Below are 24,207 nucleotides of genomic sequence, written 5' to 3'. Positions count from 1 at the left end.
AATAACTACTAAGAAACTTGCAGCATAGACTGAAAATCATATCCAAGAGTAAGATTTGTGAATGCAAAGAACACTGCCTTTTGACTGGGGAAACAGAACATGTGGGAAAACACTACCCCAGAAAAACTAACTAGCACACTATGAACAAACAAAACCTGCTCCAGCAAACAAACCAATACACAGAAAAACTCTAAAACCAGACCAAAAGAACACTGAAATACAAAAACAGTGAGAGATGATGTCAAAACACACTTTTATCATGTCACCAGTGAAGCATGGCATATGAGAGGAGAGAAGACAACAACAACAACATACTTTAACACACGTGGACACAGATTCATCATAACTGACATATGGCAGATGAGAAGAGAGAAAGTAATGTCAAATCCACATATCCCTCATGGGAGAGACAGGAGCCTTGCCAATGAAGAATGGTGGATACACTAGAACAACACTGAGAAAACCCTTTTCCTCTTACTGAGATGTGATCAAAGACACTTTCTCAGGAATAACTTCATTAACAAATGAAACTCAATTTGACATTCGTCAAAAGGAAAATCTGTGAAGTCAGTGTCAGTGTTGCTCCACATTCGCCACGAATCCTCTGCTGAATCACTAGAAACATGCACATTGTCACTGTTTTCTTCATCATTGTCACTTGAATTGTTTTGAAACGAATCACTATCATAATCAAAATAATTTTCACTCTCGTTTTCACTTAGAGATTGCTCTAAAAGATCTAAAAATCTCTTCCTCAGAAAGGACTGTACGTGAAGAACTAGCCATTTTGAGCGCGTGGACTCAGACGTAATAATTACAATCTTTGAGTTAACACAGCTGCTACTGTTCGACACCGAGTTAACACTAGTTCTCCTAGATGGCAGCACACTGCAGCAATAATGCCTAGTAGACTCAAAATACATCTGAGAGCTTCGAAAAGTCGTGTCGAATGAGGCTCAACATTGGAGTGGAAAACAAATTTCGCGATGTCGAGTGGCACTCGACATTGGAGTGGAAAGGGTTAACGTATTAGCGTATCTTGCAACTTTTGCTGCCATGTGATTATTACAGTCCACAATCAATCTTGGTGAGTAGCTGCACTTTAATTATAATCATCTGGTATTATGAGAAAGCTATGGAGAATGATAAATTACAAGACTCTAACAACTACTGTTCCATTCATACTAGGCAATGACCCAAGTCCTACTAAAAGACAATATCAATCTGTAGCTGCTTTCAAGTAAAGGTGAGTAATAATTAGTTTATTTATTTTGAATACTTACCTCCCCTACTGAAAATATCACATGCCACATTAGTGTTGCACTTAGCTAGAAGGGCACTGTTACAAAATAAAATCTATGCAACATATAAGCATTACTGTGAAATCTTTTGTGTGTATGAAATATTTTTAAAGTACCACTTATTGGGAAAGCTCAAGTATTTCATTGATTTGCTCATCTGGGATTTATATACGTATCGCGGATGCAAAGAGGAAGACAGGATGTTTCACTTTCAAGAAAATTTCATTTTAATTTTTAAGTGTTGACTGGCACCGATATGATGGTGAGAGGACTGTGTTGTGAGTAATGAGAGATTTCAGGATCCCGAGCGTCAGGTAGAGCTGAAGGTGGTGTAGTGGCATTCAGAACAGGCGTTGCCGGCACACAAGGCCGAAGCTGGTCCGAATGACGCACTGCAACGCCTGTGTCTGTCTGGATTTCATACAGGCATTGGCCACGGTGTCGTAAGATGCGTCCAGGGCTCCATTTTGGCCGCCTGCCATATCCTTGTACTCATACAAGGTCGCCGGTGGTGAACCGGCCAAGTGAAGGCACCCGCGGCCTTGAGGTGGAAGGTTGCAGAAGATGAAGTAGCGTGCAGGGTTGTCAGCCGTGTGAGAGGTCAACCGGGCTGTGGTCGCCCATGGGGGTGAAACGGTAAGAAGCCAGAAATTGGAGAAGCGCATCATCAGCAGCAGAAGAAGTCAGGCGTTTCCTCATCTGAGCCTTAAATGTGCGGACCACTCGTTCAGCCTCACCATTTGACTATGGATGGAACGGAGGGGCCGTGACATGCATGATGCTGTGACGGGCATAAAAATCTACAAAATTGGAAGAGGCAAATTGCAGACCATTATCAGTAACAAGAGTAGAGGGAAGGCCTTCCAAGGTTAGGCTGAGGCTGCACTTGGGAATGTACTGCGGCCACGTCAGCTGGCAGGGACACGCCACACGCTTCGTCAACAGCACACAGAGCTTGTATTTCCCCGACGTCACCCCATGCCTCTATTCACACTCCAGCAGCGCGAGAAATTTCAAAAGACTGAGCGATGGATAGGACTTCATCTAGAGTCAGATTTGCCAACTGAAGGGCATGTTGGCTAACTTCTTTGTCGGGCGCCGACCGGATAATAGCATCCCGTACCACGGAATCGGCGTAGGATTCTTTGTGAATTTCAGTAAGAAATTGATACTTTCTACTGAGGTCATGAAATTCAGCAGCCCAAGAGCGATAGGATTGATTTGGTTGTTTTTGACAATGATAAAAGGCAACACGAGAGGCTACCACATGCATATGCTTTTGAAAATAAACGGACAGAAGTGAGCACATTTCAGCAAAGGACAAAGACACAGGATCTTTCAAAGGAGCCAATTGTGACAACAACCGATACGTTTGAGGTGAAATCCATGAAAGGAACAGAGACTTACATGTTTGGTCATCCGTGACATGAAATGCCAAGAAGTGCTGTCGAAGACGTTTTTTGTAATCAGACCAGTCTTCTGCCGTCTCGTGGTAATGAGGAAAAGGAGGTAGAGACAACGACGAGAGACGCCCCACATTTGATGCCGCAACGAAATCACGAATCACATTTGTGAGAAGCGTTTGCTGTTCTATGAGACCTTGCAATAGTTGCTCTAAAGTAGCCATGGAAACACGTGGGTCAACGGTGAAAAAGAAAAAATCCCATCCTTGTCGCCAATTGTTATAACTTCAAGTTGAACAAATATATTTCAAGGACGATACAATACATGAAAGTCACAGATCAAGTAAACAGAGTAAGGCGTGTGTGTCACTTTAACAGTCAAATCATAACTGAGTCCGAGTCTAGCGGCCGCTGGCTGGCTGGCCGCTTAGGTGGTGCTGCTGCTGCATGGCTGGCAGACAGCGTCGCATGTAGAGGATGCGCGTAACTGCGCGGCAGCAGTTTGAAAGATCGAGGAGTCAGAACAACTCTATTGGTCAACATCAGAGCCAACATCTTGTTACATCAATAACTTTCTCACCATCCACATACTACTTCCTGTGGAGTGCATCTTTCATTGAGCCGAACAGCTGGAAGTCATAACGTACAAGATCCCTGCTGTAGGGTGGATGAGAAAGAATAATAGAATGAAGTTTTGCGAGCTTTTCTTGTGTGCACAGAGTTGTGTGAGGCCTTGAGTCATTATGGAGAAGGAGAAGCTCATTTGCATTTTTTTGGTAACAAACATACTGAAGTTGTTTCTCGAATTTCCTGAGGGTAGCACAATACCCTTCAGAGTTTATCATTTCACCATGAGGGAGGACATCAAACAGAATAACCATTTCAGAAGACTATCACCATGACTTTACTGGCTGAGGGTGCAACCTTGAATTTTTTCTTACAAGGAGAGGTGGCATGGCGTGAATCTGTGAACTGCCGTTTTGCTTCTGTTTCAAAGTGTTGAACCCATGTTTCATTGCTGGTGACAAAATTGTTATGATCAGCCTTGTAAGGTGCAAAACTCCCTGCATAGATGGCCCTTAGTTACTCTTTATGGTCTTTTGTTAGGTGGTGAGGAACCCAGCGCGCACACACGTTTGTTACCCCAACTGGAGAGTGTCAGCAATACTAACAGAGATGTCCAGTTGAGCAGCAAGGTGTTTGATTGTGATCCACTGATCACCTCAAATCAGTGTGTCCGCACATTCTAATAGCTGTGTGAAGCTGGCTGGCATGCACGATATTGGTCAGGTTTGTGCAACCTTGTTGCAATGATGACAGATGCCTTGCCCAATGATTACAGTGCTTTTGTTCATTGCCAGGCCTCCGTATCCATTCTGCAAGTGCCTATGAATATCTGTGACGTGCTGGTTTTCTGCAAAAAGAACCTCAATGGCAGTTCTCTTCTTGGAATGCATCTCTGTTACAGATGATATTTTGAAGGTTATGCATAGTGCTGCCACCTATCAGAGCTTCTTGAAACTACAGGACTGAAGCAGGAATATTCTATGATGTCCCATACAAATTCTGCATTTTTCAGCTGACATTGACTAAGAAAAAAATGTGGGGCATTACTTATATAATTATGGTTATTCCTCATTCTGAAGATACTGTTTTCTGGTGGATTCCAGCGGCTAGAGGAAGCAATGAGGTGCTGGAGTGCAAGACTCACACATCCACTTCATCATTGGACTTACTTGAAGGTGCTTTGCCAATCTTCTTCTCAGGATAGCATGCTGTGACGATCTGCCCAACTTCTTCTCCGAAGATATGATGCTGTTTGGAGGAATTTTCTCTACTCTTAAAATGATTGCGTGCAATCAGTATACTTTTAAATCAACCCTACTACATTTCACTCTCACAAACAAAACACCACATATTTGGTAAATCCAATGACTTCCAGTCTGTCAGAAACTACTGATTACTTTTACAATAAATACAGTTCCAAAAATCTCTCAAAGTTCTCTCAAGTCCACCAGCCACAATTCTAGCGAGTCAGTAAGTAAGTGTAAGTAAAAATAAGAGTCTTTTCTTTTCTTTCACACAATTCAGCTGTTTACAATAATGACTGATGTAGCACCGTCACGGAGTAAGGTGCGCTTGCTCTTAGTGCTTGTCATGTAGCTTCTGTGACAAACACGGCAACCACTTGCCTGCACTGATCGACCATCACTGTTGTCGTATCCTCTTGACACATGTCCACCCTGCACACACAGAAAACTGCTGCGAGGTAGACACTCTCCCGTGTCTCACACTCGCACATAAAATATTGGGTGTTCGAGATGGTGGAAAGCCGAGGGTCTCTAGAATTTGCGTCGAAATTCTCGAGGCACTACATATCCCTCCCCTTAGCTCAAACACTCGATATTTAATACATATTCAGTATGTACATTGACACAAGATAATAATTCGTTACCTTCTAACAGTGCCGTGCATATTTGACCACAATTACAAACTGTGAACCTTTCAATCCATGTTGGAGTTATCTTTGTTTTCTGTTCCTCTTCCATTTGTAAATTCCAGGTGCACATAACTTATGAATATTCTGCTGCTTTGCTCTTACTTCATGTACCACTTTTTCTAAGTATGTACTAAATCATTACTTGTTATAATCTGGAGGAACTCTGGGTAAAATAAAAGTGTCCCCTTCTTGGACATTTGTAAACTTGACAAGGCTAGTGGAATAGAGAATTCAAACTTACCAGAATAATCTCTATAAAATTGTGTGACTTCTGTCATGATGCTGTCCTTCCCTTTAGGAACAGTACCTATAGCTTATATGAGTTGATCCTAGGAGTACCCTTTCTCCTTCTGTTTTGGTAGGTACGTCCCTTTTAATTTCCTAAGCTATGGTACAGGTTGATCCCCTTCTTGGTGACCCTGCCTGCACAGTATAGGTCAGCCTCTCTTTGGTCTGCCTATGTGCCCTTTTTTCCATTCAATAAATGGTGGGTGCACCCTCCTTCTCCTTCCTGAGTAGGCCTCCTGGTTCATTGCCTGAGCATACATCTTTATGAATACAATTCTTAAATACTCTCTGGTAAAATTACACTCTACTTTACACTCATATTCCACTTTATAATACATCATCTTATGCCCTAGAGTCCTCTTTCACTCCTCACTTTTACTGTATAAATAGATATCCTGCAATTTCATAAGATACAATGCCTTTCCGCCAAGGACCATCATGGCACAAGTAAATATATATTTTAGAGTGAAAAAAAAAAAAAAATAATAAAAAATAACGATGCAGAACTGTCACATATCCAAAATGTAATATGTGAATCGATTCAGATGTACATGTATCAAGAGCAACAAAAATAACAATGCAGAACCATCACATATCCACAATGTAATATGTGCATCGATTCAGATGTATATATATCTATATTCCCCTACATCCCTTGGCAGTTCTGACATCGCTTTAGGTTTCTAGCTCATAATTTTTATGTTTGTGTCTAAGTGCAATTTTGTGCGTATGTTGATGTGTGTTTGAGGAGCCTGATTCTTCGGCCTACTTATGTAAAATAAGTTGGAGGTTACAGGAAACCATGGAAAGTAAGAAGGACTTCAGCAATAGAAGTGTATGCATATGGAAAGAGGGAAAGATAGACCGGTACTCAATAGAGAAGTAAGAAAGGAAAAGTAGAAACGGTTGCTAAGATCAAAGAAGTGAAATAAGATAACCCCAAAGAGAGGAAAAACTTTCCAACTCCCGTTCCCCACCGGTACTTGAGTGAGAAGCCAGAGGAGGTATGATGTTAAACATCTCCTACAGAACGGACATTCTCACCTTCACCTTTGAAGTCCTCGAAGAAAGATCTTAGCAACTCCTATGGAATGGAAAATGGTGAAGAATCAGTTACACTTGTCGGCGAGGGTCATTTAAAAGTTATGGTGTGTGTGTGTGTAGTTTTAGTCATGTTTGTACCTATACTACCCACCTTTCCAAAAGTGATACAAACCCTCCCATTTACTTTGCATCTCACAAAAGGTATAAAATTTCTCTATAAAAATAGAAAATTATACACTACGATAGCACAATTGTTTATTCATTCAGTTTACACTATTTTTCTTACATACATAAAGTACTTTGCTCAGTTTATGATATCTAGATATTACTTTGCTTGAATAGTACGATGATATTACCTTTATGCTAGTACTATTTCCTATTTGTTTCATTCCATGTTTAGATATCACTGCTCATTCGTGAATCTCTTCAATTAGTCACTATCTTGTAGTCATATTTGGTCACTTAAATACTAATATGATAGGATAGTGTAAGAGGTTATGAATAGATTACAGAATAGTTGAAGATTTGAAGGGAATTTAGTGTGGGAAACTAATGTGGAAGTAACACCGAAAACAACTCAGGGACCAACAGTCGTCACTCCACCCATTAACACAGAATGTTAACATCCCTGGAGTACAGATGTGACTCCTCCTGGATCCCATGGATCTGACATTAACCTCACTTGATTATTCACAGACCAATATTTCTCATTAAATTTCGCGTGAAAGTTTCCGCACAATGAAACAATTACCATTTTATTAGGAAACACAAAACTAAGTAAAGTTATTCTATTTTCTACTCTGTCATGGACAAGTTTGAATTCTTCATCCATAACCTTGCTAGGATCATTAGGATTCAAAAAAGCAACAGTCGAAATGTTTCCGGAGATTTTACTCTCGGTAATTTCTTGATCTATAATTATCTCAAATGGTTCCGCCAGAATACTTACATTTATAATGTCAAAGTTGGCTAATTTTTCTTTAAAATTTTGTTCTACATTGTTTATTCACAAACTGACAGTTCATATACTAACACCTGGAATACTCGATTGAATAATCGATATTAATTCCTTAGGCCACTCTGTTCTCTCTTTTAAGACAGTCATTTTCTGGTTTACAGAATTACATTTAACATTACATAAAGTTTCACAAGATTCTAATTTTTTGATGAGATTGGGGTCTTTATTATTACATTTAGCGTCGAATTTAGTTTCCAAAGCAATCGTGCCTTCACACAGATTACTCAATTCTTTATTCTGAGTGTCTACTTTGACATACAACAAAGTGATGTTTGTTGCTTGGCTTTTGCGAATTTTATTTGAAGCCTGTAACTGAGAACTTACAGATTCTACCTCTTTACTTAGAGTTGCACTTAAAGCTTTAGTCTGGTCTTTTATAGTTGCAGTCTGGGTATCTATTTTAGTACCGATTGAGTGTATCAAGTCTAGGGTTTTCTTGAAATGATCATCTAAATCTTTTCTAAAAGCATTTAAAAATTCATCCTGGGCTTTGAAATGATCATCTAACTTAGCATCTAATCTAGTTAGAGCTTCACTCTGGGCTTTAATTAAATTTACTATTTCAGACAAGTCATGCCATTCTTCAGCAATTTTCATAGCCATGGCTGGTTCTGACTTCTCCCCAACTGGTTGTATATTGTCCATGCTTCTATAGATTTTTGCTCTTGTGAGCATCTAATACTACAGGGTGGTGCACAAAATGTGTCACCATTTTGTTTTTGAATATAAACTTTATTGTCAATACAATTTGAAAGGAACATATACTACAATGAAGAGCCGTCCATGGAGATTATTTCTAACTCAGCACATGCTCAATATGTCCACCATTTCATTTCCTGACTTCCTTCAAATGAACACTGAAGTTAGTGATTACCCTACAGCACATGTCTTCCGTAATTTCACTGCAAGCTTGAAGAATAAGTCTTCTGAGGTCCATTAAATCACTTGGATGTTTCGGGAAAATTTTTTCCTTTAGGGTCCCCCAAAGAAAAAAGTCACATGGATTAAGGTCTGGACTATTGGGGGGCCAATTTTGTCCATCATTGAAGCTTAGGCAAGGTTGCTTCACTTCCAATACTGTTCCTTCCTATACAAATTTATCGTACAACCTGCGAATGGTCTTATTGCAAGGGACCCATCGTGTGTTAAACTGTTGTCGAAAATGCCTCTGAGTCACAATAAGGCCTTTTGTTTCATGAAAAAGTAACACCATTGCCGATCGTTGCTGTGTTGTCAGTCTTCCATTGTCAGCCATTGCTGCTTACTAGTCTTCTAGCGGCAGTATCGTGAATTACATGTCATTTCGTAACTCATTTGTTTTTCCAAGCTCTGCTGATACTGCTGTAGAGATCCCAGAGGGATATCTAATGTGCGTCGTAAATTGTGAAAGAAACAATTGGTAACACATTTCATGCGCTATGCTGTAATTTCAATTATACCAATTACACAGTAAAAGTTTTCATCATAGTATTTTGTAACACGTCTTACTAGAATAATAAAGTTTTTATTTCACACTCACCTGGCATAGAATTTTATGCTGTGTCTATGAGCAGGTGCAGTATCAGCAACGGTGAATAGCACAGGCTCCGGCAGCTTCGAATGGTTGTTGCAGTGTCGGCGAGAGGACGCGAAGTCAGCAATGGTGAACGGCAGTTGCAGACAGAGACGGTGGCTGGTTACCATGTTGGTGTCATTGGCAGGATACTGCATTGACGTCAGGGCTGGTTACTGCATCAACGTCGGCTGGTTACTGCATCAGTGTCGGCTGGGTCGACGTATGTGTGAGGACTGTTTACTTCCTCACACCAAATCTTCTTAATTGAACTATTCTCTGCGTCTTCCTTTGTTCAGAGCTTATTAACTTTTTTGCCCTTTTTTTTCTTTTAGGTAGAATCCAATTCTGTGTAATGGTTTCTTTGTCTTGTTACTCTCAGTTGCTACGACAACTCAGTATCTTCTTATCTCAATTTCTGTTGTAAAATTCCTCCTTTTTGAGTCGTGTGATGGTCACCATGTTCTGGCAGTTTCCTGCAACTAGAGGAAGTAATGAGGTGCTGGTGTGCGAGACTCACATGTCCTTTTCATCACTGGACTTATTTGGAGGTGCTTTGCCGATCTATTTCTCAGGATAGCGTGCTGCGACAATCTGCCCAACTTCTTCTCCGAAGATATGATGATGTTTGGAGGAATTTTTTCTACTCTTAAAAAGATTGCATACACACAGGATACTTTTAAATCAACCCTACTATATTTCACTTCCACAGACAGAACACCACATAACAGTTTCACATCAATGAATGATATTTCATAAATCCAATGACCTCCAGTCCATCAGAAACTATTGATTACTTTTACAATAAATACTGTTCCAAAAATTTCTCAAAGTTCTCTCAAGTCCACCATCTGCAATTCTAGTGAGTCAGTAAGTAAGTGTAAGTAAAAGTAAGAGTCTTTTCTTTTCTTTTACACAATTCAACTGTTTACAATAATGACTGATGTAGCACCGTCTTGGAGTAAGGCGCACTTGCTCTTAGTGCTGGTCATGTAACTTCTGTGATAAGTGCAGCAACCACTTGCCCATGCCAATAGACCATCACTACTGTCGTATCCTCTTGATACAAGTCCACCCTACGCACACAGAAAACTGGTGCGAGGTTGACACTCTCCTGTTCCTCACGCTCATACGTAAAATATTGGGTGTTCGAGATGGTGGAAAGCCGCAGGTCTCTAGAATTTGCATCGAAATTCTCGAGGCACTACAGTTTTGTTGTGTACACTCTCTGGGTTTCTTAATGTGACACTCTGCATTCTCTATTTAGATAGTGTGAAAACCAGTTGCCACAATGTCTCTGCTTCCCTAGGAGAATACTGTGGACTGCACAATCAAATGCATTTGAAAAAAGCAGCTCTATGATCAGCCCCAGAGGACCAAATGATGCTAACAAGCTGCCATGTCATCCTGTGCCAATGGTGGCATTTTGATGTGGTATGGGGTGTATGGACTCAGCATACTGTTCTCCCACCAGTTATCAGTTTTCCAGACCTTGGAACCATTACTTCTCATTCAAGTAGCTCCTCAGTTGGCTTCATGAGTATCAGTGCACCCTGTTCCAGATGTCCCACCAAGAAAAACATCCCTAGCAGTACCAGGAATTGAACCCATGATCTCCACACAGCAGGTGGACAAATGTTTTTGAAGAGTTGCAGCAAATATCAGTTCGCAATATTTTGTCACTTAAATTTCATATGATCTGATTTGTGAATTGAAAACTAGCATGCCCTATGAATCCTTCTGCAGTACAAATTACGATGGACTAATTATCGTATTTTGGATCAGGCATATTATTTTTCTTGTGTAGGTCATCTTTTCACTACCTTAGAGGAGGAAGTAAACAGCAAGACTATTCAGCAACTTTTATTTTGTATCTATACTTTATGGTCTTCATTGGACCACTCTAGTCAATTAAACAAAGGTTTGTTAATATTCAGTAATAAAATTCAATTCTTTAACAATTCAATAACACAGTTGAATAATGCAATGGCTATACAAAGGATTATTTTAATTTATTGTTGTATAAAGGATTTTTCTGTATTCTGTATGCCCAATATTTCTTCATTCTTTCAGATATGTTTTTTTTTCCTTCATTTGAAATCACTATTCCTCCAGTCCTTTTGTTGATCTTCATTTGTAATTGGATTTGTGTATCTTGCTGTATTTTGGTTTTGTCTGTATTCTTTTAGATCATCTACTGTAATTTTGAGTTCTCTTGTGTCTTTCTTAAGGTCTGTAATTCTGTGATGTTGCTCTTTCTAGTCCACAGTTCTTCTATTATTCTCTCATTAATTTTATTTTCTGGTTTTATGATCAGATTTCCAAAGAATGCGTTTCTTCTTCCAGTAACTTTCAGGTTTGCAGCCGGATCCCATCAACATTCTGCCACCATATTTTGGCCAAGAGACATCCGGCCATCCTCAGGTGATTAGATGAAGTAATGAAGAGACCTGATGCAGTTATGGTATTTATAGCATATTCTGCACATGTGAATTGTACTGGCAGGTTACGGCGCAGGTGTTAGGAGGTGACACGCATGAGGCAGCCGAGTAGTGTGTGATGCCCTCAGTGGTGAAGAATGAACAGTCTAATCACTGAGTATCGACTGAGCATGTCAATTCTGCTGTGACCGCATAATTTTAATAATTGGATTCCAATTTGTATCCAGCTGAAAGCTGTTATTGTGATTTATTAAATTGTCAGCAAGATGTATTATCATGGATTCTTTAATTACAGAGTCCCAGAAGCTGGAAACCGGCGCTAAAATTTTGGTGTTATTGTATTCCATTGAATGTCCCATGGAAATGCAATGTTCTGCTACTGCTGATTTTAAGGGTTGCCACAGATGGGTGTGTCTTTCATGTTCTACACAACGTTCCTGGACCATTCATGCCATCTGACCTATAAATGCCGCACCACACTAACAGAGAATTATATAAACACCTGCCTTCCTCAATTGTAAATCATCTTTAATGGATCTGACTAAGGCCCTGCTCTTTGCTGGTGGATGGAAGATGATATTGATATTATTCTTCCTAAGCAATCTGCCTATATTAGAAGATACGTTCCCGGCGTATGGAAGGAACACAGTTGATTTACAGTCACGTCACCTCAGAGCATTGCTTCTTGTCATTATAATTGTGCATGGCCTTCTGTATTTGATGCAAAGTATAGCCATTCTATTTAAAAACCTTCTCCAGATGCACTAATTCTTCGTGAAGGCTATCACCGTACAATATTACATTCGCCTGATGAATTAAAGTATTGAGAACACCAGCAGTTTGTGCGGAGTGATGGCAGCTGGATGCCTGAAGATATAGATATGTATGTCTGGCTTTTCTGTACACCGAATGTCCCAAAGACCCGTCATTCTAAAAAGGGTAAAGTCCCATCTTTCTCAATCTCCATAGTAAACTTGATGTTCTCATGTAAAGAGTTTGAATGACAAAGGAATTTTTCCAGTTCTTGACTGCCATGAGGCCAAACAATGAAAGTATCATCTATATAACACCAAAAAACTGTAGGCTTTAAGACGGCAAACTCACGAGCTTTCTCCTCAAAGTCTTCCATAAAAAGATTGGCCACCACAGGGGACAAGGGACCCCCCTGGCGACACCGTCAGTTTGTTGAAAAAAATTGTTAATAAATAAAAAATACGTTGAGGAGAGAGTATGCTCAAACAAAGCCATCAAATCATCACTGAACAAGTTACCAATAAGATGTAACCAGTCAAATAAGGGCACTTTGGTAAAAAGTGAGACCACATCCAATCTAACTAGTAAATCCAACCTGCTCAGCTTAACAGTCTTCAAATGATTGATAAAATCCTTGGAATTATCCATGTGGCGGCAGCACTTACCCACATACAGCTTGAGTAAGGAAGCAAGATGTTTTGCAGTTGAATAAGTAGGAGCACCAATATTACTCACTATCAATTGTAGTGGAACACCATCCATGTGAATCTTGGGCAGCCCATACAGTCTTGGTGGAACATCATTGTGTGGTTTTCTGATATCTTGTTTAGGTAAAGAAATATCGTTCAAAAGAGAAGCAGTCTTTCTGGATATATGGCTCATTGGGCCCTTATCAATTTTGCGGTACATAGAATCACTTAAGCTGTTGTTGTGGTCTTCAGTCGAGAGACTGGTTTGGTCTTCAGTCCAGAGAGTGGTTTGATGCAGCTGTCCATGCTACTCTATCCTGTGCAAGCTTCTTCACCTACCAGTACCTACTGCAACCTACATCCTTCTGAATTTGCTTAATGTATTCATCTCTTGGTCTCCCTCTACGATTTTTACCCTCCACGCCGCCCTCCAATACTAAACTGGTGATCCCTTGATGCCTCAGAACATGTCCTACCAACCGATCCCTTCTTCTAGTCAAGTCGTGCCACAAACTTCTCTTCTCCCCAATCCTATTCAATACCTCCTCATTAGTTATGTGATCTGCCCATCTAACCTTCAGCATTCTTCCGTAGCACCCCATTTCGAAAGCTTATATTCTCTTCTTGTCTAAACTATTTATCATCCACGTTTCACTTCCATACATGGCTACATTCCATACAAATACTTTCAGAAGCGTCTTCCTGACACTTAAATCTATACTCAATGTTAACAAATTTCTCTTCTTCAGGAACAGTTTCCTTGCCATTGCCAGTCTGCATTTCATTCTCTGGACTGAAGACCACAACAACAACGACAGAATCACTTAGTTGACTATATATCTCCATGTTGCAGGATTCCTTTGTTGAAAGGACTGTAGCATTACCCTTATCAGCAGGGAGTGTGACTGTACCAATATCTTCACGGAGATTGCGAAGAACAGCTCTTTCTGCTGGAGAGTTGTTGCTCTGTTGCGGCACACATTTCAGCAAGATATGACATGATTCCCGTCGAAGTTCATCTGCAGAATCTGCGGAAAGAGGTCTAATAGCCTCCTCAATAGAACTAATGAAAGCCATTAAAGGAGGTGAAGAAGGTGTAGGAGCAAAGTTTAAACCTTTCACAAGCACTGACATTGTTGCATTGTCAAACGATTTCTCTGTGAGATTCACAGTGGATTGTCCAGAAGGGACTTCTTGCGGTTTACGTGTTGCGAGATGATTAAACTTAGTACTTTGTCTGTCTGTACTATCCCTGTGGGCCCAGTCCACCTTGGCCGAAGTTACACCATCAATCCAATCGCATCTAAGGGAGGAGCATCTTGCCACAATCTTCAGATGTAAATAAAATAAGTCTTTGGAAATCACCTCTAACTCTCAACATGTAAAACAGATTCGTTCTCTAACCAAGGCCATACTTGCCCTGCACTTAATCTTATTTGCAGCAATGCTATTAATAAAATGAACAACTCTAGCAAACATTGGAATCAAATTATTTTCTCTACATTTCAATAAGAAATTTAATGAGCACAGTAACCTGGCTCTTTTCTCATGTAATTTATCCAGTCTGTGGATATCCTGAACCATCTCCTCCCCACAGAGGTATTTTTAGCACAGTTTCCACCTTCTGGGACTCTGTAATTAAAGAATCTGTGGAAATATGTCTTGCTGACAATTTAATAAATTGTGATTACGGCTTTCAGCTGGATAAAAATTGGAATCCAATTATGAAAGTTATGTGGTCACAACGGAATCAACATGCTCAGTCGATACTCAGCGATTAGACTGTTTTTACTTCACCACTGAGGGCAGCACACACTAATTGGCTGCCTCACGCATGTCACCTCCTAACGCATGTGCCATAACCCCCCAGTACCATTCACATGCGTGGAATTCGCTATAAATACCATGACTGCATCAGGTCACTTCAGTACTTTGTCTACTCACCTGAAGATGGCCGGACATCTCTGGGCCGAAATATCATGGCAGAATGTTGATGGAATCTGGCTGCAAACCTGAAAATTACTGGAAGAAGAAATACGCCGGGAAAATTTCAGAAGTCACATCAATGTGTTTCTTCCTGATCATGCACATTACCTGTTCTATTTTCCTGTATAATCTTTTGTTTGAGCTATTCTCCAATGCCCATTAACTTTATATTTTTTATTTATGCATATCATAATTATTCTTCATTCTATCTTAAGTTTCTGTCAATTTCTGCCCTGTTAGTTGTTTTGAATATTGTTTCAGCTGCATATGTTATTCCTAGTTGTGTATCTGTCTTATAATGTTTTAATTTTGCAGCTATTGACAGTTTTTTGTATGTGTTTTTCTAGTAATGTAGTTTGCTATGCTCAGTGTTTTTATTATATATTGCCGTATCAGATTCTCATTTAGGTTGTAGTTTAGGATTTCACTTAAATATTTATATTTATCAATAATTTTGATTTCCGGTTTTTCTATTGTACTTTCATTTGCAACTGGTGGATGAGTTAGCATAATCTCTGTTTCTTCAAATAATATCCTAAGGCTGATTTTTCTGTGCTGTTTCTTGTAGCAATTTAACTTCTTGTTGGGTTTCTTGACCATTGTTAGCTAGGAAAGCAAGACCATTAGCAAATCCCAAGCAGTTTAAACTTATATCATCTTTACAGTTTCTAATTTTTATATCCTTTGGTTTATGCTTGTAACATTCTCTTATTACAGATTCCAGGGAACAGTTGAATAGTAATATTGACAGGATATCAACCTGTGTTTTTATGAGGAATAGTTCATAAATTCCTCCTCTAAACTTTACTTTTGTGTTGGTTAGAGTAAGTATTATCACTTTCATTAGTTTTGGATAAGTCCTAGATTCCTTAAAATTTTTGATACTGAAGATCTAAGGAGACAATCATATGTCTTATTAAAGTCTACAAATGTTATTGCCAGAGTTTTGCTCTGTTTCTTGTAATATACCATAATTAATTTTAAACTAGTGATCTGCTCTGCACGTCTTCTTCATTGTCTATAACCTCCTTGGTATTCCCTAACTCCTGTTCCAGTTGTTCCTTGATGCTTCCACACAGGATCTTGGATAAAATCTTGTATGAAAGCCTAGGAGAGAGATTCCTCTGTAGTTGTCCAGATTACTCTTAGCCCCCTTCTTGTATAGCTGATGGATGATGGCCATAGCCCAGTGCTTGGAGAATTGTTCAGTTATCCAAATTTTTGCTAGAGCCACGTGTGATGAGGGTTTGATTGTGTCACTTGAATATTTTCACATTTCAATAAAACTTAATCTTCTCCATACGCCTTTTTCTACATATACATCTACATCCATACTCCGTAAGCCACCTGATGGTGTGTGGTGGAGGGTACCTTGAGTACCTCTATTGGTTCTACCTTCTATTCCAGTCTCGTATTGTTCGTGGAAAGGAAGGTTGACAGTATACCTCTGTGTGGGCTCTAATCTCTCTCATTTTATCCTCATGGTCTCTTCATGAGATATATGTAGGAGGGAGCAATATACTGCTTGACTCCTCGGTGAAGGTGTGTTCTCAAAACTTAAAAAAAACCCGTACGGAGCTACTGAGCTTCTCTCTTGCAGAGTCTTCCATGGAGATTATCTATCATCTCCGTAACGCTTTCACAATTACTAAATGATCCTGTAACGAAGTGCGCTGCTCTCCATTGGATCTTCTCTATCTCTTCTATCAACCCTATCTGGAACGGATCCCACACCGGTGAGCAGTATTCAAGCAGTGAGCGAACAAGTGTACTGTAACCTACTTCCTTTGTTTTTGGACTGCATTTTCTTAGGATTCTTCTAATGAATCTCAGTCTGGCAACAGCTTTATTGATGATTAATTTTATATGGTCATTCCATTTTAAACCACTCCTAATGCCTACTCCCAGATAATTTATGGAATTAACTGCTTCCAGTTGCTGACCTGCTATATTGTAGCTAAATGATAAAGGATCTTTCTTTCTATGTATTCACAGCACATTCACTTGTCTACAAGGAGATTCAATTGCCATTCCCTGCACCATGCGTCAATTCATTGCAGATCCTCTGCATTTCAGTACACTTTTCCACTGTTACAACCTCTCAATATACTACAGCATCATCCGCAAAAAGCCTCAGTGAACTTCTAATGTTATCCATAACGTCATTTTTATATATTGTGAATAGCAACGGTCCTACGACACTCCCCTGTGGCACACCTGAAATCACTCTTACTTTGGAAGACTTCTCTCCATTGAGAATGACATGCTGCATTCTGTTATCTAGGAACTCTTCAATCCAATCACACAATTGGTCTGATAGTCCATATGCTCTTACTTTGTTCATTAAACAACTGTGGGGAACTATATCAGATGCCTTGCGGAAGTCAAGAAACACGGCATCTACCTGGGAAGCCGTGACTATTGCCCTCCGAGTCTCGTGGACGAATAGCGCGAGCTGGGTTTCACACGATTGTCTTTTTTGAAACCTGTGCTGATTCCTACAGAGTAGATTTCTAGTCTCCAGAAAAGTCATTATACTCGAACATAATACGTGTTCCAAAATTCTACAACTGATCGACATTAGAGATATAGGTCTATAGCTTTGCACATCTGTTCGATGTCCCTTCTTGAAAATGGGGATGACCTGTGCCCTTTTCCAATCTTTTGGAACGCTACGCTCTTCTAGAGACCTACAGTACACTGCTGCAAGAAGGGGGGCAAGTTTCTTCACATACTCTGTGTAAAATCGAACTGGTATCCCATCAGGTCCAGCGGCCTTTCCTCTTTTGAGTGATTTTAATTGTTTTTTTATCCCTCTGTCATCTATTTCGATATCTACCATTTTGTCATCTGTGCGACAATAGAGAAGGAACTACAGTGCAGTCTTCTGTGAAACAGCTTTGGAAAAAGACATTTAGTATTTTGGCCTTTAGTCTGTCATCCTCTGTTTCAGTATCATTTTGGTCACAGAGTGTCTGGACATTTTGTTTTGATCCACCTACCACTTTGACATAAGACCAAAATTTCTTAGGATTTTCTGCCAAGTCAGTACATAGAACTTTAGTTTCAAATTCATTGAACGCCTCTCGCATAGCCCTCCTCACACTACATTTTGCTTCATGTAATTTTTGTTTGTCTGCTAGGCTTTGGCTATGTTTATGTTTGCTGTGAAGTTCCCTTTGCTTCCATAGCAGTTTTGCTATGTTGTACCACGGTGGCTCTTTTCCATCTCTTACGATTTTGCATAGCACATACTTCTCTAATGCATATTGTACAATGGTTTTGAACTTTGTCCACTGATCCTCAACACTATCTGTACTTGACATAAAACTTTTGTGTTGAGCCGTCAAGTATTCTGAAGTCTGCTTTTTGTCACTTTTGCCAAACAGAAAAATCTTCCTACCTTTTTTAATATTTCTATTTATTGCTGAAATCATCGATGCAGTAACAACTTTATGATCACTGATTACCTGTTCTGCGTTGACTGTTTCAAATAGTTCAGGTCTGTTTGTTACCAGAAGGTCTAATATGTTATCACCACGAGTCAGTTCTCTGTTTAACTGCTCAAGGTAGTTTTCAGATAATGCACTTAAAAAAATTCACTGGATTATTTGTCCCTGCCACCCATTATAAACGTTTGAGTCTCCCAGTCTACATCTGGTAAATTAAAATCTCCACCCAGAACTATAACATGGTCAGGAAATCTACTCGAAATATCTTCCAAATTTTCCTTCAGGTGCTCTGCCTTAACAGCTGCAGAGACGGGGCCTATAGAGACATCCAATTACCATGTTTTCTTTGAGTGCTTTTTCTGCTCATTGTTTGGAAGTCTAATTTATTCGGTTTGGTTCTTATCAGGGCATTTACATTGATTTGTGAGAGTTATTGGTGTTCTTCACAGCTCAAAAGTTTATTAAATGCTTTTGCCATGATTTTAGCATTTTCTTTGTTACTGTGTATCTTTCTTCCAATCTCCATCTTTCATTATTAGTGTAGGGTGTTCATATTGTTGTAGCTGTTTCGAAAAAGGTTTTGTAGTAAAAGGTACATTCAAAAAGGAATGTGCGAGAGGCTGTAGAATGAAAACTACTGAAGGGATCATAATGCCATTGCCTACAGAAGAGGGTGTGGTCTCTATAAGAGTGCTGATCCTCTAAACTATGCACTAGAAGGACACAGGCTCGCACCCACATGGCAACAGAGCAAGCATGTGCACACATTGACTATACACTGTACTTAGACATGGAGACTTCAAAAGAAGTTCATGTCCACTGCAAGAGTCATGGCACAGCATAAAAGATTCCAGGATGGAAAAAAATGTTATGTACCAATGATGCACAATCTGGAACGACACTCCGTATTAGGGGCACCACTGTCCAGCTGGTGAATGCCATCATTATTGAAAACCAGCAGCAGCCATTGTGCCAGAGGTCAAATTGAGCATTAGAATTGCAATGAACATGCAGTGCTCTCCTTACACTTGTGCCATTACTTGATGAATTTCTATTCCCCCCTCTCCATCTGGTGTCACAAAACACACTACAGCCCTTTGATGTTCTTTTGAAGCTTCCATTTCACTATTTTCAACATGAATGAGTGCACATGATGTTTGACAGGTGCCCATGATTGCTCTGTGATAAGGTGTCCACAGATTTTTAGAGGATCAAATTCATGACCTTTTCATGACTTTTTCATTACCTCCATTATTATATTCACGACTTCATGAAGCTGTGTGTGGTACGATGACAAAAACACTTTTATATGAACCTGAAAGCTGGTTGAAATAAAAGATGAATGTAATAATTCTTATATTACTCAACTGTATATCTGCATGAATAATGTAACTGCGTATGACTTGTAATATTTCAATCATCAAATGCTATAAAAATATTAAACTCTTACATAGGATGGCGTATGACTATTTTCAGACATATTTATCATCACATCAATTAAAATACAAATTGTTTTAAAGTAGTAATGTTGAAAACTTACAATTTTCCTTAAGACAACAAACAATTTTGACGTACAAAATGTACATCAAATGTTAAACTTCACAGTAAAAGAATCAATGTTTAAGTTTCATAGCTAAATTTGAAATTGCAGCATCTAAAACTTCAACTTCTTCTTTTGTCATTTCTATAATCATTCTTTTTTATTTTTGAGTTCTTTTATTTCTTGAATTGTCCTTCTTTTAAGATACTTCCTCAGCAACACATGAGATGGCAGCACTGTCATGGGACAGGTCATGCATCCTCCTACCACCACCTACTCCAGTTCAGTTAGGAACATCACCTATCCTAACAAAGGCAGGTCTACCTGTGAAACCAGTCATGTGCTCTACAAGCTAAGCTGCGCCCACTGTGTTGCAGCATTCTATGTGGGTGTGACAACCAAGAAGCTCTCTATCCGCATGAATGGCCAAGAAACAAGTGGTCCACCCTGTTGCTGAACATGCTGCCAAGCATGACATCCTTTATTTCAATGACTGCTTCACAGCCTGTGCCACATGGTTCCTTCCCACCAACACCAGATTTTCTGAACTGCACAGTTGGGAACTCTCCCTGCAATACATCCTATGTTTCCGTAACACTCCTGGCCTCAACCTTCGTTAGTCACTGTCCTCATCCATCCAGCCTCTCCCCTGTTCTCATTCCAGCACTGCACAGACGTCATTCCACCATCACACTCAGTCTTTTTACTTCTCTCCTTCTCCACTACTTCCCCCCCTCCCCCCCCCCCCTCCACCCTTCACTGCCCACCATCTAACCTGCAGCACTTCACTGTCTGCCATCCCCCACCATACTATCCCTCCCCCTCCCCACCTCTGCTGTGTGTGTGTGTGTGTGTGTGTGTGTGTGTGTGTGTGTGTGTGTGTGTGTGTGTGTGAGACGAAGGCCTTAATGGACAAAAACTTTATTCATTTACGACAGTCACTTTGTTGTGCCTACCTGCAGCTCAGCACCTCCACTATATGGTGAGTAGCAACTTTCCTTTTCATGCTATTGTTACATTCCTTACTGGATTTTTCATTGTTTAATTACTGTATCTATTATTTTTGTATTTTTGTTACAAATTGGGGACATGACCCTCTGTCTTGGTCTCCTATAAAAAATTCTATATCCTTGTAATTTCAATAGGTATTCTGTCATGTCTTTAGGTCTCACTGTTAAAATTTTGTGTTTATCTAATTTGTCTGTGAATTTTTTAAGTTTTCCAGTTTAAGTAATGAGCTTATTATGTTGTTTGTTGTTATATAGTTTATTTGTTTACACTGAATCTTCTTTTTGTGTGTTAAATGGCATTTGGGTGACCAAAAATGCTCTGATCCATTGTTGTCCTCAAGTTGACTAAACCTGAATCATTATAGTCTTTATCTGCCATTTTAGTGTCTTTTTTTAATAAAGTCCTTTCAGTATTTGACTTACAAAAGTTATTAAACTGAGTTAACTCCAATAATTTACAATTATGGTTGTTAACCACAGAGTTGTTATTTCATTAAATAATACATAGCATTCCCCCCCCCCACTCACCATGAACCATGGACCTTGCCATTGGTGGAGCCACAACGGAGGGGTATCTGTGGAGAGGCCAGACAAACATGCAAACATGTGGTTCCTGAAGAGGGGCAGCAGCCTTTTCAGTAGTTTCAGGACCAACAGTCTGGATGATTGACTGATTTGGCCTTGTAAACTCAACCAAAAAAGCCTTTCTGTGCTGGTACTGCGAATGGCTGAAAGCAAGGGGAAACTTCAACCACAGTTTTTCCCGAGGACATGTAGCTTTACTGTATAGTTAAATGATGATGCCGTCCTCTTGGATAAAATATTCTGGAGGCAAAATAGTCCCCCATTCAGATCTCCAGGCAGGAACTACTCAGGAGGGTATCATTATCAGTAGAAACAAAACTGGCATTCTACGAATCAAAGTGTGGAATGTCAAGTCCCTTCATTGGGCAGTTAGGTTACAAAATTTAAAAAGGGAAATGGATAGGTTAAAGTTAGATATAGTGGGAATTGGTGAAGTTCAGTGGCAGGAGGAACAAGACTTCTGGTAAGGTGAATACAGGGTTATAAATACAAAATCAAATAAGGGTAATGCAGGAGTAGGTTTAGTAATGAATAAAAAAATAGGAATATGGATAAGCTACAATGTACATTATTGTAGCCAAGATAGACACCGAGCCCATGCCTACCACAGTAGTACAAGTTTATATGCCAACTAGCTCCGCAGATGATAATGAGACTGAAGAAATATATGATGCAATAAAAGAAAATATTAAAACTGAAGAAACTGCAAAAAGGTACGAATTTCAAGAGGTGGGACCTGAATAAACTGAAAGAACCAAAGGCTGTAAACAGTCTCAGAGAAAGCATTAGGGAATGACTGTCAAGAACAGGGGAAAGAGATACAGTAGAAGGAGAATGGGTAGCTTTGAAAGATGAAATAGTGAAGGCAGCAGATGGTCAAGTAGGTAAAAAGATAAGGGCTAGGTAGAAATCCATGGGTAACAGAAGAGGTATTCAATTCAATTGATGAAAGGAGAAAATATAAAAATGCAGTAAATGAAGCAGGCCAAAAAGAATACAAACATCTCAAAAATGAGATCAACAGGAAGTGCAAAATGGCGAAGCAGGGACGGCTAGAGGACAAATGTAAGGATGTAGTAGTGTGTATCACTAGGGGTAAAATATATACTGCCTTCAGGAAAATTAAAGAGACCTTTGGGGAAAAGAGAACCACCTGTGTGGATATCTAGAGCTCAGATGGAAAATCAGTCCTAAGCAAAGAAGGGACAGCAGAAAGGTGGAAGGAGTATATAGAGGGTGTATACATGAGGGAATACTATGGAAATGGAAGAGAATGTAAATGAAGATGAAATGGGAGATATGATATCGTGTGAAGAATTTGACAGAGCACTGAAAGACCTAAGTCGAAACAAGGCCCCAGGAGTAGACAACATTCCGTTAGAGCTACTGACAGCCTTGGGAGAGCCAGCCACGACAAAACTCTTCCATCTGGTGAGCAAGATGTATGAGACAGGTGAAAGAATAGTAGAATATAATAATTCCAATCCCGAATAAAGCATGAGCTGACACATGTGATAATTACTGAACTATAAGTTTAATAAGTCACAGTTGCAAAATACTAACATGAATTCTTTACAGACAAATGGAAAAACTGGTAGAAGCTGACCTCAGGGAAGATCAGTTTGGATTCTGTACAAATGTTGAAACATGCAAGGCAATATTGACCCTATGACTTACCTTAGAGCCGAGCGGGATTAGCCGAGCGGTCCAAGGCGCTGCAGTCATGGACTGTGTGGCTGGTCCTGGCGGAGGTTCGAGTCCTCCCTCGGGCATGGGTGTGTGTGTGTGTGTTTGTCCTTAGGATAATTTAAGTTAAGTAGTGTGTAAGCTTAGGGGACTGATGACCTTAGCAGTTAAGTCCCATAAGATTTCACACACACAGACACACACTTATCTTAGAAGATAGGTTAAGGAAAGGCAAACCTACATTTCTATCATTTGTAGACTCAGAAAAAGCTTTTGACAATGTTGACTGGAGTACTGTCTTTCAAATTCTGAAGGTGGCAGTGGTAAAATACAGGGAACCAAAGGCTATTTACAATTTGTACAGAAACCAGATGGCAGTTATAAGAGTGGAGGTCAATGAAAAGGAAGCAGTGGTTGAGAAGGGAGTAAGACAGGGTTGTAGCCTATCTCCGATGTTATTCAATCTGTATATTGAGCAAGCAGCAAAGGAAACAAAAGAAAAATTTGGAGTAGGAGTTAAAGTCCAAGGAGGATAAATAAAAACTATGAGCTTTGCCGATGACACTATAATTCTGTAAGAGACAGCAAAGGACCTGGAAGAGCAGCTGAACAGAATGGACAGTGTCTTGAAAGGAAGATATAAGATAAACATCAACAAAAGCAAAATGAGGATAATGGAATGTAGTCAAATTAAATGAGGTGATGCTGAGGGAATTAGATTAGGAAATGAGACACTTAAAGTAGTAGATGAGTTTTGCTATTTGTGGAGCAAAAGAACTGACTATGGTCACAGTAGGGGGGATACAAAATGTAGACTGGCAATGGCAAGTAAAACGTTTCTGAAGAAGAGAAATTATTTAATATTAAGTATATATTTAAGTGTCGGGAAGTATTTTCTGAAAGTATTTGCATGGAGTGTAGCCATGAATGGAAGTGAAACATGGACAAAAAACAGTGTA

This window comes from Schistocerca piceifrons, chromosome X, assembly GCF_021461385.2.
Source record: "Schistocerca piceifrons isolate TAMUIC-IGC-003096 chromosome X, iqSchPice1.1, whole genome shotgun sequence".
NCBI lineage: Eukaryota > Metazoa > Arthropoda > Insecta > Orthoptera > Acrididae > Schistocerca > Schistocerca piceifrons.
This window is presented reverse-complemented; position numbering follows the sequence as displayed.